A 13,218-nucleotide genomic window follows, 5' to 3' on the forward strand; every position below is an offset into this window, starting at 1 on the left:
TAAAAGTAACAGTAGGGCCAGAACCACTGAGACAGTAACTTCTCCCATTTTGCACAGGGTCTGACTGTAACTGGTTTGGGATTGACAAATCATTAGCCACCCTGCTCCGTCCTGCATGCCTAAGTATCCTTGGGATTTTGTCCTCTGATGCCTTTATTGAAGTATGAATGAATAGACAGAAAGCACTTGGGTAGAAAAAGCACAGAAAAAAGTGATTGTATGAACAGGTGAAAGAGATGTTGTATAAAGTGCTTTGAGTGATCAAGTAGAGTTGACAAGCACTACTTGAGAACCAGTCTATTTGCCATTTACAAAGTAGAACCTTTTTCTATTCGCTGTGGCACAAAATGAGTGTTTACAGAGGTGAGGTCAGAAAGCTGCTCTCCTGTATGCTTCTGTAGGACTGGAGATTTTTTTACAACCACAGCTATCGCTATCTGGTGGCCTCCAGATAAGATGCAAGTTAGTGTTAGAGCTCTTTCTTTTCTTTCTCTTTTTTTCTTTTAATATTCATTTCTATTATCAGTATTCTTCAGTAAAAATCAAAGATAAAATCATGATCCCAAGAGAAAAGCTTTTACAACCAAGCTTTCTTACTCTTTGACCTAAAAAGTCTAAACAAATACTGCAAGCAGCCTAAAGCTACTTAGAATACGATGACCTGGATGACTGAGAACCTTCACAGACATTTAGGCTGCTTCCTTGTTCTGATGGGATCACTTCCTGACCCAGCCCCCAAGGGATTTGGGTATCCTCCGGAGACTGACCCAGGAGTCAGTCTTGTTAGGTGAATGTGTAAACCTCTGCAAGGTATTATTTTGGAGACAGTCTGGGCAGATGGGGTCTGATATGCAGACAGTCAGGACATGACGATAAAGATGAAGAAGACTTTCTGTAAAGCTGTAGTTTTGATGGGTTTTGGCATTTATTTTTTTAAAGCTAGACTTTAGAGTAGCATCCCTCTGTGGCAGCACCTTACTTATGAATTAAAGTTGGAGACTTTTTATTTTAAAAGTGGATCATTCATCTTATAAGAGCAATTTAAGCTTCTGTTGACCTTTTGGTTCATATTGAGTGCTTTGCCTTGTAGGACTTTTTGAGTGTTTGTGAGAGTAAACATAATCCTTTCCCTGCTTTCTAATGTAGTCAGTACTTTTAGAGCAGTTACTAACAGTAAAATATGGCCTTGTATAAATGACTTTGGCTTGATTTTATGTTGAAGCAGGAGAATGTCTTATCATGCAGAAACAGGGGTGTAGATTAGAGGTAAATTATTGAGATAGAGTTGGATCATAAATGAATCCTTCTTTAAGATTTACGAGTGTGTCACCGCTAATAAAGGAGGGTTTGAATTCCTGTGAAAAATGCCTGCAATCCAGAGGCAATTGAAAATATAATGACTACCTGCTATTGTGTACTGCATTGCTCACTATGGGTTTCTGTCCATTCTATTGGTTTCTGTATTTTTTTCCAAAATGATCATGCTTTTAAACTTGAATTTTCGCTTTATTTGAAGAGCGTTGGAGGGTCTGAATATTGTGAAACCTGGAGCGATTAAAGGGGAGAAAATGCCAGTGCTGGACAAAAACAGTGGACATACTTGTCGCTGGCTGGGATGCAGTATAAGCATTAATTCATCATCGCTTTAGATGATGGCTCTAGACAGATCTGTACAGTCTTTATCCAAACACTCTGGAGAAGCTGCCATGCCCCTTCAGATATACAGTGCTTGCTCAGCTGTTTCCTTTCCCCAGGAATTCACATTTACTTTCCAGTCAGAACCAAGGCTCCTCCATCGGAGCTTAAACTAGAGAATCTGCTCCCCTCACACCTAAATCACATATGCGCTATTTTACGAAATGAAACTCTCTTGCATGCATTCAAGGAAGTGAACCAATTGTAGATTGTTCTGGGCGGTCTAAAAAAGTTAGAAAATGCACCCACTAATGGGTCTAAAGTTAAAATTCAATCTGTGGTTTTTGGAGGAGTGGTGTGTTACTGTAGAACTATTCTAGCCTGGGTTGCCAGATACTGTGTACAGATTAAGCACAGGTTTTGGTTTCCCCACAGTCCACATTGTGAACATAAATGTGGTGACAGGCATTTGGGAAGCTGTTCATAAGCTCTTTGACCAGCTGTAGTTTGCCAAAAAATGTCCTTTGTATTATATTTTCTTCCACAAACACAATGATGCAAAATTCTTATGCATGCCAGACCATTTGAAACTCTTTCCCATAACATTATGACATAAGCAGTACTAGCTTTGTGGGCACATTATTGAAAATGTCAGGAAATCGTTTCGACCTTCTGAGTTGCCAATTTAGATTAAGGTTTTGCGTTGCAGTTAGGATTTTAGGCTGGGAATTCGTGGGATGTGAAAACTACAGCACTAAAAAGGCTTTATTACATTAATGCTGTAATAGGATTCTAGTTTGTGAAGTTTTCTTGAGCGTTTACTCCCCGTTGTTTCCCATCAAGTAATTCTTTGTAGACTTCTCTTAACTACATTTTGGTGGCGGGTTGTCTGTATTCTTTCAGATTACATGACTCTGTTTTTATTACAGTGGAGGATTTTGAGTTCATTTTAGGCTGTATGACCCCATATGGAAAAGATATATATATAAATCTTTTAAAGGTTGTATCTGTCTTGTGTGAAACTTGTATGAAAAGCATATAAGAGTGAAAACAGATATAAGATCCCTTGAAAAATTATTTAATGAAACTTGTATGTTTTGGCCGCCTTATTGATTTACTCATGAAAGTGGCCACTTTCATTAGTAATCACATATAAGTTTTTACTATTTCTTTTCCATATGGGACTATTCTGGATTCAACTCAGAGCTATACATTTTAGTAGCCTTATTCTCTGAAAGGTGAAGGTCTGTGATTTAATTTGTAGGTTCTACTTTTAGCAAGTATACAGAGTCTGCATAAATAGTTTTTGGGTTTCTTTTTTTAACCTACGCAGATGTAGAGTTCATTGTCTGTAGATTGGTTGATTGAATCACAGTGCTTGCTGTGGACCAAAGCTTCCCCTTGTACTGATTTTGATGGTCACTGTAACCTCATATCTATCTCATTCTTGTGAATATAATACCCCAGGAGCATCTGGAGGGAATATAATTACTTTTCACACAAAGGTTGACTTCCATTCATTTTGAAATTGGTACAATCTTGGTAGATGTTTTATATCCCCCAAAATAGTTATGGCCAAATTTATTAATTAGTATAAATTTAAACATAATTCCAGAATTTATTTGCTAATTATGACAAAATTCCAATGCAAATGTACAAAAATTATGAAGTGATGACATTTTATTTTAACATGCAACATGATTTGCAAAAATGCAGTACTGGGCAAATGTCTTCAGCTGCCCCTCATTTCTTTATATTTTGGTCCCAAAGAGCCAACAGACAGGTACAACAAAGAGTTTCTACAACCACCTATAAAACATGGTGGTGGCTGCATTTCAGCCAGTGTTATTGGAGATCTTGTAACAACTGATGGAATTGGAAAATTACATGAGATTTTGATCTGCAGAACCATCTGGAAAAAAGCTGATTGTCACCAGCTTCACTTGATCCCAAATGCACTGCCAATGCAGTAAAAGCATAGTTGGATAGCAAAACACACAGGGGAACATTATCAGTTTAGAACTGGCCTCTCTAGAGCCAAGACCTCGACATTATTGAAGCAGTGTGGGTCCTTTTAACAGAGAACAGAACAAAAATGCAAAATTATCCAAAGAAGAGCTTTGAATGTCCCTTCAAGGAGCCTGGAAAACTATTCCTGAAGGTTACTTGAAGAAATTCAGTAGAAAAATTAAAAGTCAACATAATGAATTGTAACTCTATTTTTGCCTTATATTTCAATAAATTGCTGCACATATTTCCCATTTTCCTACCAATTTATAAAGCAATGAGAAGTGGCTCAAGACCTTTGCACAGTACTGTACTTTTTATAGTCATTATTAAATGCCAGACGATATTTCACAGTGGCCGGCTGCTGAATTGGTGACAATAATTTTCGGTTATCTGTGGCATATTTTACTAAGTACTCATCCAGGATTCATTATCTGATGCTCAGTTAGTACTCTGTAAGCAGCTTACCATTAACCATAAAGCCAGAGTCACACTGCGTTTCCGCCTCGATTTTTACATACATTTTTCATGGATGTTCACTGTAAAAGATCTGCCATTTGGAAGACTTAATAACAAATCCTTCTATGTTTTGTTTATTTGTGTGGTTTTTTTTTTTACAATGACATCTATTAGAGAAAAACATGTCCGACATAAAAGGCAAAAACACACTTCATAGTCTTATTAAATCAATGTGTCACTGTAACGTCCCCAGTCCTCAAACCCGGCATCATGGACACACAGTACGACATCTGCTAGTTGTGTTTGGTTTGTTTGTGTGTGGAGCAGGGGTTTCACACAGAGGGCCCTATACACTTGCACAAACACTGCCTGGCACTGCTTTGTCCAACAGATCTGGGGCACCTTTTAAGGTGAAATCAGTTAAGGTGCTGGTGAGCTCTGCAAAGCCAGGCACAAACCGGCAGTAGTAACCCGCCAGCCCCAAGAACCTTACCTCTCTTTGGTCTTGGGATGTAAGCAGGATGCGATGGCCTTTTTTGGTTTTTGTTTTTTCACCTGCGGGTGCATCTTCCTCCATCCTACCACACATGTCTTCGGTTTGGCTGTGAGCCTGCCTCAGGAACTTCATGACCGCAGCCACCCACTGCACACTCCACCCAGGTGTCACTATAGATGATGATGTCAGCAGCAGCATATGCAGCGCATGGAAGCAGGACCCGGTCCATGGGGACTCTGAACAAGCTGACCTAACTGTTCCAGGAGCTCATGGAGCTGGGGCTTGGGCTAAGCATCAAACTGTGACACCTCATTCACTTTGCAGTAGTCAACACAGAACCGTGTAGACCCGTCTTTCTTCTCTTCTGTTATTCCCATCTTTAACATTTCAGCCAATTCCTTCTGAATAATTTGTGTTTTATGTTCAGGTAATCTATAGGGTTGGAATGGAGCGTCATGCCTGGGTGCTCTATGAGCTTGGTACCGGCTGGGTCTGTGTGAGATGATTATTACAATGGAGAGAGGTGGGAATGGTGGAATTTGGCACCTCCAGCACCACCTCATCTCTTACCTTTACCAGGCTCACCAGAGAAGCAGTTTCAAAGTCTCTCCACACTTTGAGGAGGTTGAGGTGAAATATCTGTGTGGCTCCTCCACTGTCTGACTGTACCACTTCATATGACGTCCCCCATTTGCTGGGTGACCATGAAGGGCACTTTGCCAATTGGCTAGTAATTTTGAGCTAGAGGAAGGGAGTAATACAAGCATTTCATCTCGCTGTTAAATAGCCCCTCTGTTGTACAGGCGTTGCTGACATTCCTGGGCCTGGGGCAGATTTTCTCATGAAAACATGTGTAGCTTGGCTCTCAGGTTCAGAAAGTATTGAGTTTAATTCTTAGCTGGGCTTGGACCTTCCTCAAAATTTTATTTTATTAGGTCTAACACCCCACGCAAGACATGAATGACATGCCCTGGCCAGTCAGTATCTCTTTTGGGATGCTGACTCGGGAAATGACCTAAAACAGTGCATGGGCCACACGCTTTGCATTAATGGTGTGTAGCGGTACTGCTTCGGGATGTCGCATTGAATAATCCAACACAACTAATACAAAGTGATATCTACATGAACTCTGGTGAAATGGCCCAATGAGGTCCATGAGGTCCTCAAAAGGAACCTCCATTAACGGTAGTGGGTGCAAAGACTCTTTTGGAATGGCTGGCTGGTTGACCAGTTGACACACCGGGAAAGGTGCGCACCATTGACACACTCCAGGGTTTTATCGTATCCCCTGTGACCAGCCAACCCCATGTGACCAGCCATCGATTGTAATTAGCCACCTGAAAAATCATGACCTGGCGGCTTTGGGCATCAACAACTAGGTGTGTTCTTCCTGTGTGTGAGTTTTGCGGCTCACTCGATATATAATCTGATCCTAATCAATACAAAATGATTAGTGCAACTAACCAGTACAAAATGCAAAAATGTCAGAACCGCTGACATTGAGTGTGGGGTGTCGTCACGAGACTGCTCCAGTGGAAAATCTTCCATGGAGTGAATTACCACAACCTGAACCCTGTAGTTTCAAATATTGAAAGCAGAAAAGTGATATTTCAGCCTATTAACTAGTCACCCGTTGAATGCAAAACCTCAGATTTTCCGATTTGAAAAAAAAATCGGTGGTTTTTGAGAATTATCTTTCAATTATTTCTTTTAATTCCCCTAAACTGAAGAACAACAGGTTTTACTTAAATGTGGTAAAACACTTGTTTTTCAACTATATTAAATTCGTCCTCTCTAAAGAAAGCCTGATGTATGAACGGATTCATATTTTTGCAGACACTCTTATTCTTATTCCACACTTATTCTCTATGCTTTCAGTGTGCACAAACATCCAGTCAGTCCAAACTCTTCCATTTTCTCCACTAATGTTTCTAGACTATGGCACACGTCTCTATAGAATTTAGTAATTATGTACCTGCATATGAAAAATAATGGAATGATTCTTCTGCATGGTTGAATTTATGGCATATGTGCACTGCTCCCACCCACCCGACTTTCTTCTTTTCCATCATCATCTCCGAGCCAAGCTTAACGCTCCTCTTCTTCATCTTATCTTGATTTAAAGGAGGATGTTGTCATGAGGTTTATGACCATGCTTATATGCAATCAAGCATATAAGCATGTTGGTTTAGGCTTTAGTTCAGAAGACCATGAATTCAAACTCTGCCCCACAATCCCAGTACATCATCCATTAGCGGATGATTTTTACCAGCACACATCAGAGGAAGAAGGCCTAGCCGGTCATGACAGCTATTGGCAAATTTCATGCAAAGTCTCCTGTTTAAGTTACTTCAGTTTGTCTCCACCCATTCTGCTTTTTTCAATGCCATGCTTAACTTAACAATGACATGTCTGTTAGCCAGTGAAAGCAATTCTGTTCTGTATCCAATATACAGTGTGTTATTCCTCTTAAAATTGTCACGAAAATTTCTCTCAGAGCTTTTGGCCTGTAAAGAATTAACACTTATTTGCCTTTAAGAGCTTGATTCTTTGTATCTTATGCAGAATGGTGGACTGAAGAATTTTGACCTGAGCCAGGGCTTGAATTTCAGTGCAGGTCTGCACATACTTCCATAAGTTCCTTTAAATCAAGGACTTATGATGCAGTAAAAGCATGTGCACAACTACAGCAATCAACCCAGCATTTACAGCTGAGCAGACGTGCTAACGAGAAGCAGCCGTGATAACCTGTGATACACGTTCTTGCCTTATCTCTGCAAGACTACAAACTCCTTTAATGTTTCAGAAGGCTACACTTGCACGTGGACAATCTTTGAATCTAGAGCCATTCAATTCTAAATCATTAGCTAAAGATGAAGAAGCCTCTTAGGACAGACCAACAGATGCTGTGAGGACTTGTGCAAACAACAGTTTCAGTGAAGTTAATGTTAACAATATTAATGCTCAGGAATCTCAGGTAGCTGATTCCAATTTTATTAAAGTTAAACAACAATCCAACCATGAATTTCAGTGTAACTGCCTTATATATATCCATGCTTTAAACTTATGAAAGAGGCCGTTTGCCAGTGCAGATGTGACAGAGGACTGGGAAAGAACAAAGCATGACATGGAGACAAAAGAAAAGCCATCAAAACAAAAACAGAGCAATGTTGCACTTAGAGGAGAATGACAAAACACAATCGAAGATAAGAAAAGAAAACCTCAGACCTTCAAGTAGAATCACCTCCAAAGTGTCTAAGGTTCTTTTTGTTGGAAGCATTTAAGGGGGGATTCGCCCCACGTTTAAAACATGAATTTAAACCCTTCATCTCAGAGCTGTAACTGTTTTTTTTTTCTTCCTTTTTAAAAAAAAAATAAAAAATTAGATAATGGAGATGAATTCTGTATATTAACACTGAATGTACTACAGCTTTCTGAGCCTGTATGATGCACATTTGGAAGACGTGAGTAGAGAATATATTCTAATACAGGGTTTTGTTTTTCTCGGGCTGTCAGTTGTTTGTTGTATTGACACAGATGACATGTGGGAAGATTTTACAGAAAAGCCTCTTTGAATTGAGATGACCTAGACATATGTGGGGGATTAAAATTACAAGAATAATGTCACACAAATACAGATATTTGTATTCAGCCTTGTTGGAAAACACAGTCTGTTCTGTTTCTGTTGTTTTACATAAGGCTAGAGGCACTAAAATGGTGGAGCTGTTATATCTATACCTGGAGCACAACATGTTTTATATCAATCTATAATTTGACATCTAAATGTTATCTAATATAAAGAGCTTTACACTTTATATATCTATATATTTGTGCATTCAAATGCAATCTAATGCACTAGCTCTGCCAAGTCTTTTTTAAAATGCATGGGTGTTCCTAAGAAACTGCTTGTTGTGACCTTTAGAATTCCCAAAATTGCTGTTTTTGGGTCTCGCCCTGGCTTATATGACCGCAGAATAGACCTTTGCTTGCAGATGAATGCAGCGGGGAGGGTAAAGGTTAATTAACAAAACACTTGAATGAAACAGTTAATTTATTCAAATCAATAGTACAGCAGAGCAGCAGACACACCGTGACCTTTTGAACACTCTCGAGCAAGTTTGTAGCCTGCAGCAACAAGAAGAGCATTAGCAGTGGACACCCTTCCACTTTCACCTTGTACCTCATGATATTGGATGCCATGTCTTTTAATTAGCTGCTTTGTGTAGAATCAGCAAAGGACCAGTTCATGACCTATTGAGTTTCCATGTGATACAGTTTGGAGGAAGATTGATTACATGATGTAATCCATTTTTTGAAATAAATATTAATGCACATTTAGGATTATTCTTTGCTACTACTACTACTGGAGATAGTTTACAGTGGGTCGAGGAGAGATGCCTTTATTGCAAAAAATAATTAAGTGATATAAACACTTTTTACCAATGTGCAGGGACACTTTGAGCCTCTATTGTGCAAGATTGCTGAATCCAGCCATCCGTTTTCTTCTGCTTATCCAATTCAGGGTCAAAGTCAAATTGGAGCCTGTCCGAGCTGTCATAAGCTGACATGCAGGGTACATGCTGGACAGAAAACCACTCACATTCACGCGTACTGCCAATTTAGAATCACCAACTTACCTAACATGTATGTGTTTGGGATGTGATGGATAAGATGCACACTTAAAAAACCCAGCCAGCCAGTGGCCCTCTGGTCTCAGCTCATTCATACAGTGAGGATTGGTTGCTGTTCCACACAGTTTAGGCTTTGGTGTTTCAGGTAGGAGGTGGCTGACACTGGTGATTGATTGTTGCCCATTAATAGTTGAATACTTTCACAGAGCCGGAGGGCAATCGTTCTAACTTTCGATTGCGCATACAATATGTTTCCATTATGATTTCCCAGTGGAATATGGAAGAAAATTTGTGCATAATGAAGGGCATAGAATACTGTTCTTGAATTTTTCTGCTACTCACAAACATCGGCCTTCTACACAGCAGATATAAACCTTATTATATTTATACATATCTTTGCTTTTTTCCCTGTAATACTAGCAAGATTGAACTGGACTGATTAAAGATCCATCTAAGGATGAGCACTGCACAATGTTCACAGCATTTCTGTAGCCCCAGTTTAGTCCTGCTGGCAGCATCAGTGACTGTCATTTCGTCAGTCCACCACTACTGACCAGGCATTTAAGCTCCCCCATAGAGTCGTACTAATGGCGTTAATGATGGCCTGACATTTCTTCTGGCATCACCTGCAGGGTGACGTTTGAGTTCTTTTGGTTAAACACGCCTGTCATAGCAACACTGGTTACGGACAGATAATGGACCTCTTTTAAATCCATAATCCACATTAGGCAGATGGAGGGGTGTTGGGGTAAGTCAAAGGTTTGTCAGCTGGGAGATTACAGTTTGTGTCTCCTTTTGCACTTTGCTTCATTTGGTTTTCCCTCACTTACTTGCGTGTGACTTTGAGATGGCAGCAGCTGTGACAAAATGGCAATATTTGACACCCTTGGAATGAAAACAAACTGATATTACACCTGCTGTTGATTAGCATTTTAACAACTAGAGCTGGACCTTAACAGTCATCCTTTGGTATTTGGTTTTTAGTTTTTAGGAATCGTATATTTGCTTGAACTGGTTTTACGGTCGTGGTAAATTGAAATGATTGCTTTCTCTTTCGGCCATTGTCATCACATTGCAGTGAGCGGTGCGAGTCACGCCAACTGAAAATCCATCTCTGGTGTCACACATTGGCACTTTGCATCACTGCCTGGATGAAGCACAAATCATATGGAGGCTGCAAATCTCAATGAAAATCCACCGAGATGCTTCTCATTGAGATGCACATTCCTGCTTCTCCACCCACTCCCCACTCCCACAAACTCACTTACACATGCATCCCAGGCAAGGATCGAAATAATTGGAGTCTAAACTTGTTGAAAATCTGTAAACCATAAGAACTGTAAATACTAGAACCCAGAAGAAGATACTTTAAAGCCTCGTATTTAGTTGTTTTTATTGCGTTCTGGGGATTTCATATGGAAATTAGCTGCTTGGTAAATCTGGTGCAGCGTATGTCTTCTCCTGTGAGAGTAGTGCTTTAAGTTATTGATATCTACAAATAAATAAACTGGACACGATCACTATGCCATCCAAATTATTTGGTTTCCTGCTCAATTAGAAATGATTCCCAAAAGTGCGACGTTACAACCACGTTATGAAACAGTCAGAAGAGATGACTCATTGTTTTTATCGGTTGACCTAGATGCTTTCAAGTTGCTGTGTCTGTTGTGCCACTTTGCTGTTGCCTCGAATATCTGTTACTCATAAAATGGTAAAAAAAATTGATGTTTAATCCTGTGAAATGTGTTGTTTTTTTTAATCATTGACAGGCTCATAATGTTGTACACAGATATGTTCTTTCTGTGTACACTGACAGATGTTTTTAAAGTGTTATAGATATCATTAATTATTAGTTCATTTTTTCCCAATTCTCCTCTATGGGCATTTATTAATATCTTTGGCTCTTCAACATAAATGTCCCCATTTTCCCAGAAAGTGTCTCGGCTAGCCACTTCCCTTACCTAACCACAGCTGTTCATACAAGACACAAATGTGAAGCGATACTGGGCAGTGCAAAGAAAAACCCCTAGAAAAATAAAGTGCGAACAGAACAGCCCAAATCCGGAGACCCTCCCTGCTTTAAATGCTCTCTCATGCAGAAACCAAAGTTGTGCTGGCCAGCATAAACACATCGCCACCCAAGGCCCTGACCAAGCTGAATCTCTAACTGGATACTGGATTTAAAAAAGAAAAAAGAAAAGAGAGAATGAACAAGAAATGTGCTCTTTTCTTCTCCGAGTGACCTTTGTCAATTGGCTGGAAACTAAAAAAGTCTTCTCTTTAAAAGGCATTATTTGCCAGATGCAATGCTTGATCTCCACAGCTATATTTTCTGTTGCAGTTGCTGCAGTTCACATATATAGAAGCTTCCAAAATGTTATGTATTCTCATTGCATTTCAATGCATATTTGAATGTATCTGAGTTTTAATGCATCTATTAATTGCTGGGAACTAAAACTCAGTACTTATACTTTCCTGTTAGTGCTTGACCATAACTACAAGTAGTTCACCATATCAACAGTTTGGTTCACACCGAGCAACCACGAGGATTAGAAAAAGGAGGGAAAAACCTTTGAGCAACAGTTACTTACTATTACTTACTGACAGATTACTTTCTCTAGCTGTTTGTTTTGGGTTTCACACACGAATCATGAGACTGACACCAAAGGACACTTAGATCAGAGATCCCAGCATCAAACCCTCCATAATAAATGGTAAACTCTAACCTATGTATATCAGAAATGCAAAAATGGCATCACTGGGATATATTTCCAGGTCACTCTAAACAATAGCTGTGTTGGCCCACCAGCATAGTAACATGAGGAAGGGACATAACATATGATATGCACAAAATTAGCATATCATTATATATAGTTAGCTTTTGAAGCTATTTCTTAATTGCCACTTCTCGACCTCTGGTGTAAAGCATGCTTATTTAAATTATGTTTAGCAGCACACTGGTTTGCTGACAAACCCTTAACGGTGCCTTCTCATCTTCTCTGCCATTGCTGTCAGATAATCATAGTCATTCTGATGTTTCTGACACATTTTCCTCCTCCTAACTTGGCTGTTAAGTCCTGTTATGAAGTCTAGAGGTGAAGGTTTTGATAGTGGATGTGATGATCAGGTGGATCTGACTGTCGGTCACAAATTATTGGCCAATGAGCATATTCTGGATTATCATATTTTGGCTTTGTTATCTAGTACAGAGTACTTAGAATCACCATGATTTACAGAATGTTGACCTGGTGTTTCATTTAATATGAGTGAAAATGCTGACTGAGCCCAAAAACTGAGAAAAGTGTTAAAGTCAGGGTCAAGTTTAATTTTCCTACAGACTTTTATAGGACTGAAAGTCTTTTTGCAACCACAGGTATCACCCCCTGGTGGCCATTACGAACACTGTAGATTTAAGACTAAAAGCTACATGCATCTATCTGTGCCTTAAATCGCACACCGAGTTCCTGTACTTAACCTCTACGTGTTCTGACGCCTCTGTTAGTAACAGTGAGAGCTCATCTGTGTGGACAGTGTCTCTGTGAATGGTGCTGGAGTGTTGTGACATGAGATAGCAGAAATGTTGTTGTGATAGGTCTTGGCTTCAGAACTGTACCCCCACCTCATGAAAAACATGAAGCGCATTAAACTGAAATGAGGAGGACAGCGTGAGTGGTAGCGCCGCACCGACTTCTGCGAGATTTGATTATGATTTATATTTTGATCTCCTACTTGTGTCTAAAAAACAGAGCAGGAGCAACCTCATCTGCCTGTTTGGATCAGCCTCCTCTGATACACTTTTAATAAAAGTGGTCAGTTGCTTGTCCTCAAGTATTTGGACTTCAATGAGATGCTCAAAAGTTTTTGAAGGAGAGATTCAGATCGACAGTTTCCTGAATAGCCCGCTGGGACACGACATTTGCATAACGCTTTAGATGTTGACATAGAAAAATCTCAATAAGAAGACAAAGTAGGCTGCCGATTCAGCTGTTT

General features: G+C 39.7%; 1 protein-coding gene across 3 annotated transcripts in view; it reads left to right on the forward strand.

Moving 5' to 3' along the window:
• Nucleotides 1-13,218, forward strand: part of gulp1a (GULP PTB domain containing engulfment adaptor 1a) — a 94,891-nt gene that overhangs the window by 44,661 nt on the left and 37,012 nt on the right. The window lies entirely within an intron of this gene.

Source organism: Aulonocara stuartgranti (assembly GCF_965226115.1).
Source record: "Aulonocara stuartgranti genome assembly, chromosome: 16".
NCBI lineage: Eukaryota > Metazoa > Chordata > Actinopteri > Cichliformes > Cichlidae > Aulonocara > Aulonocara stuartgranti.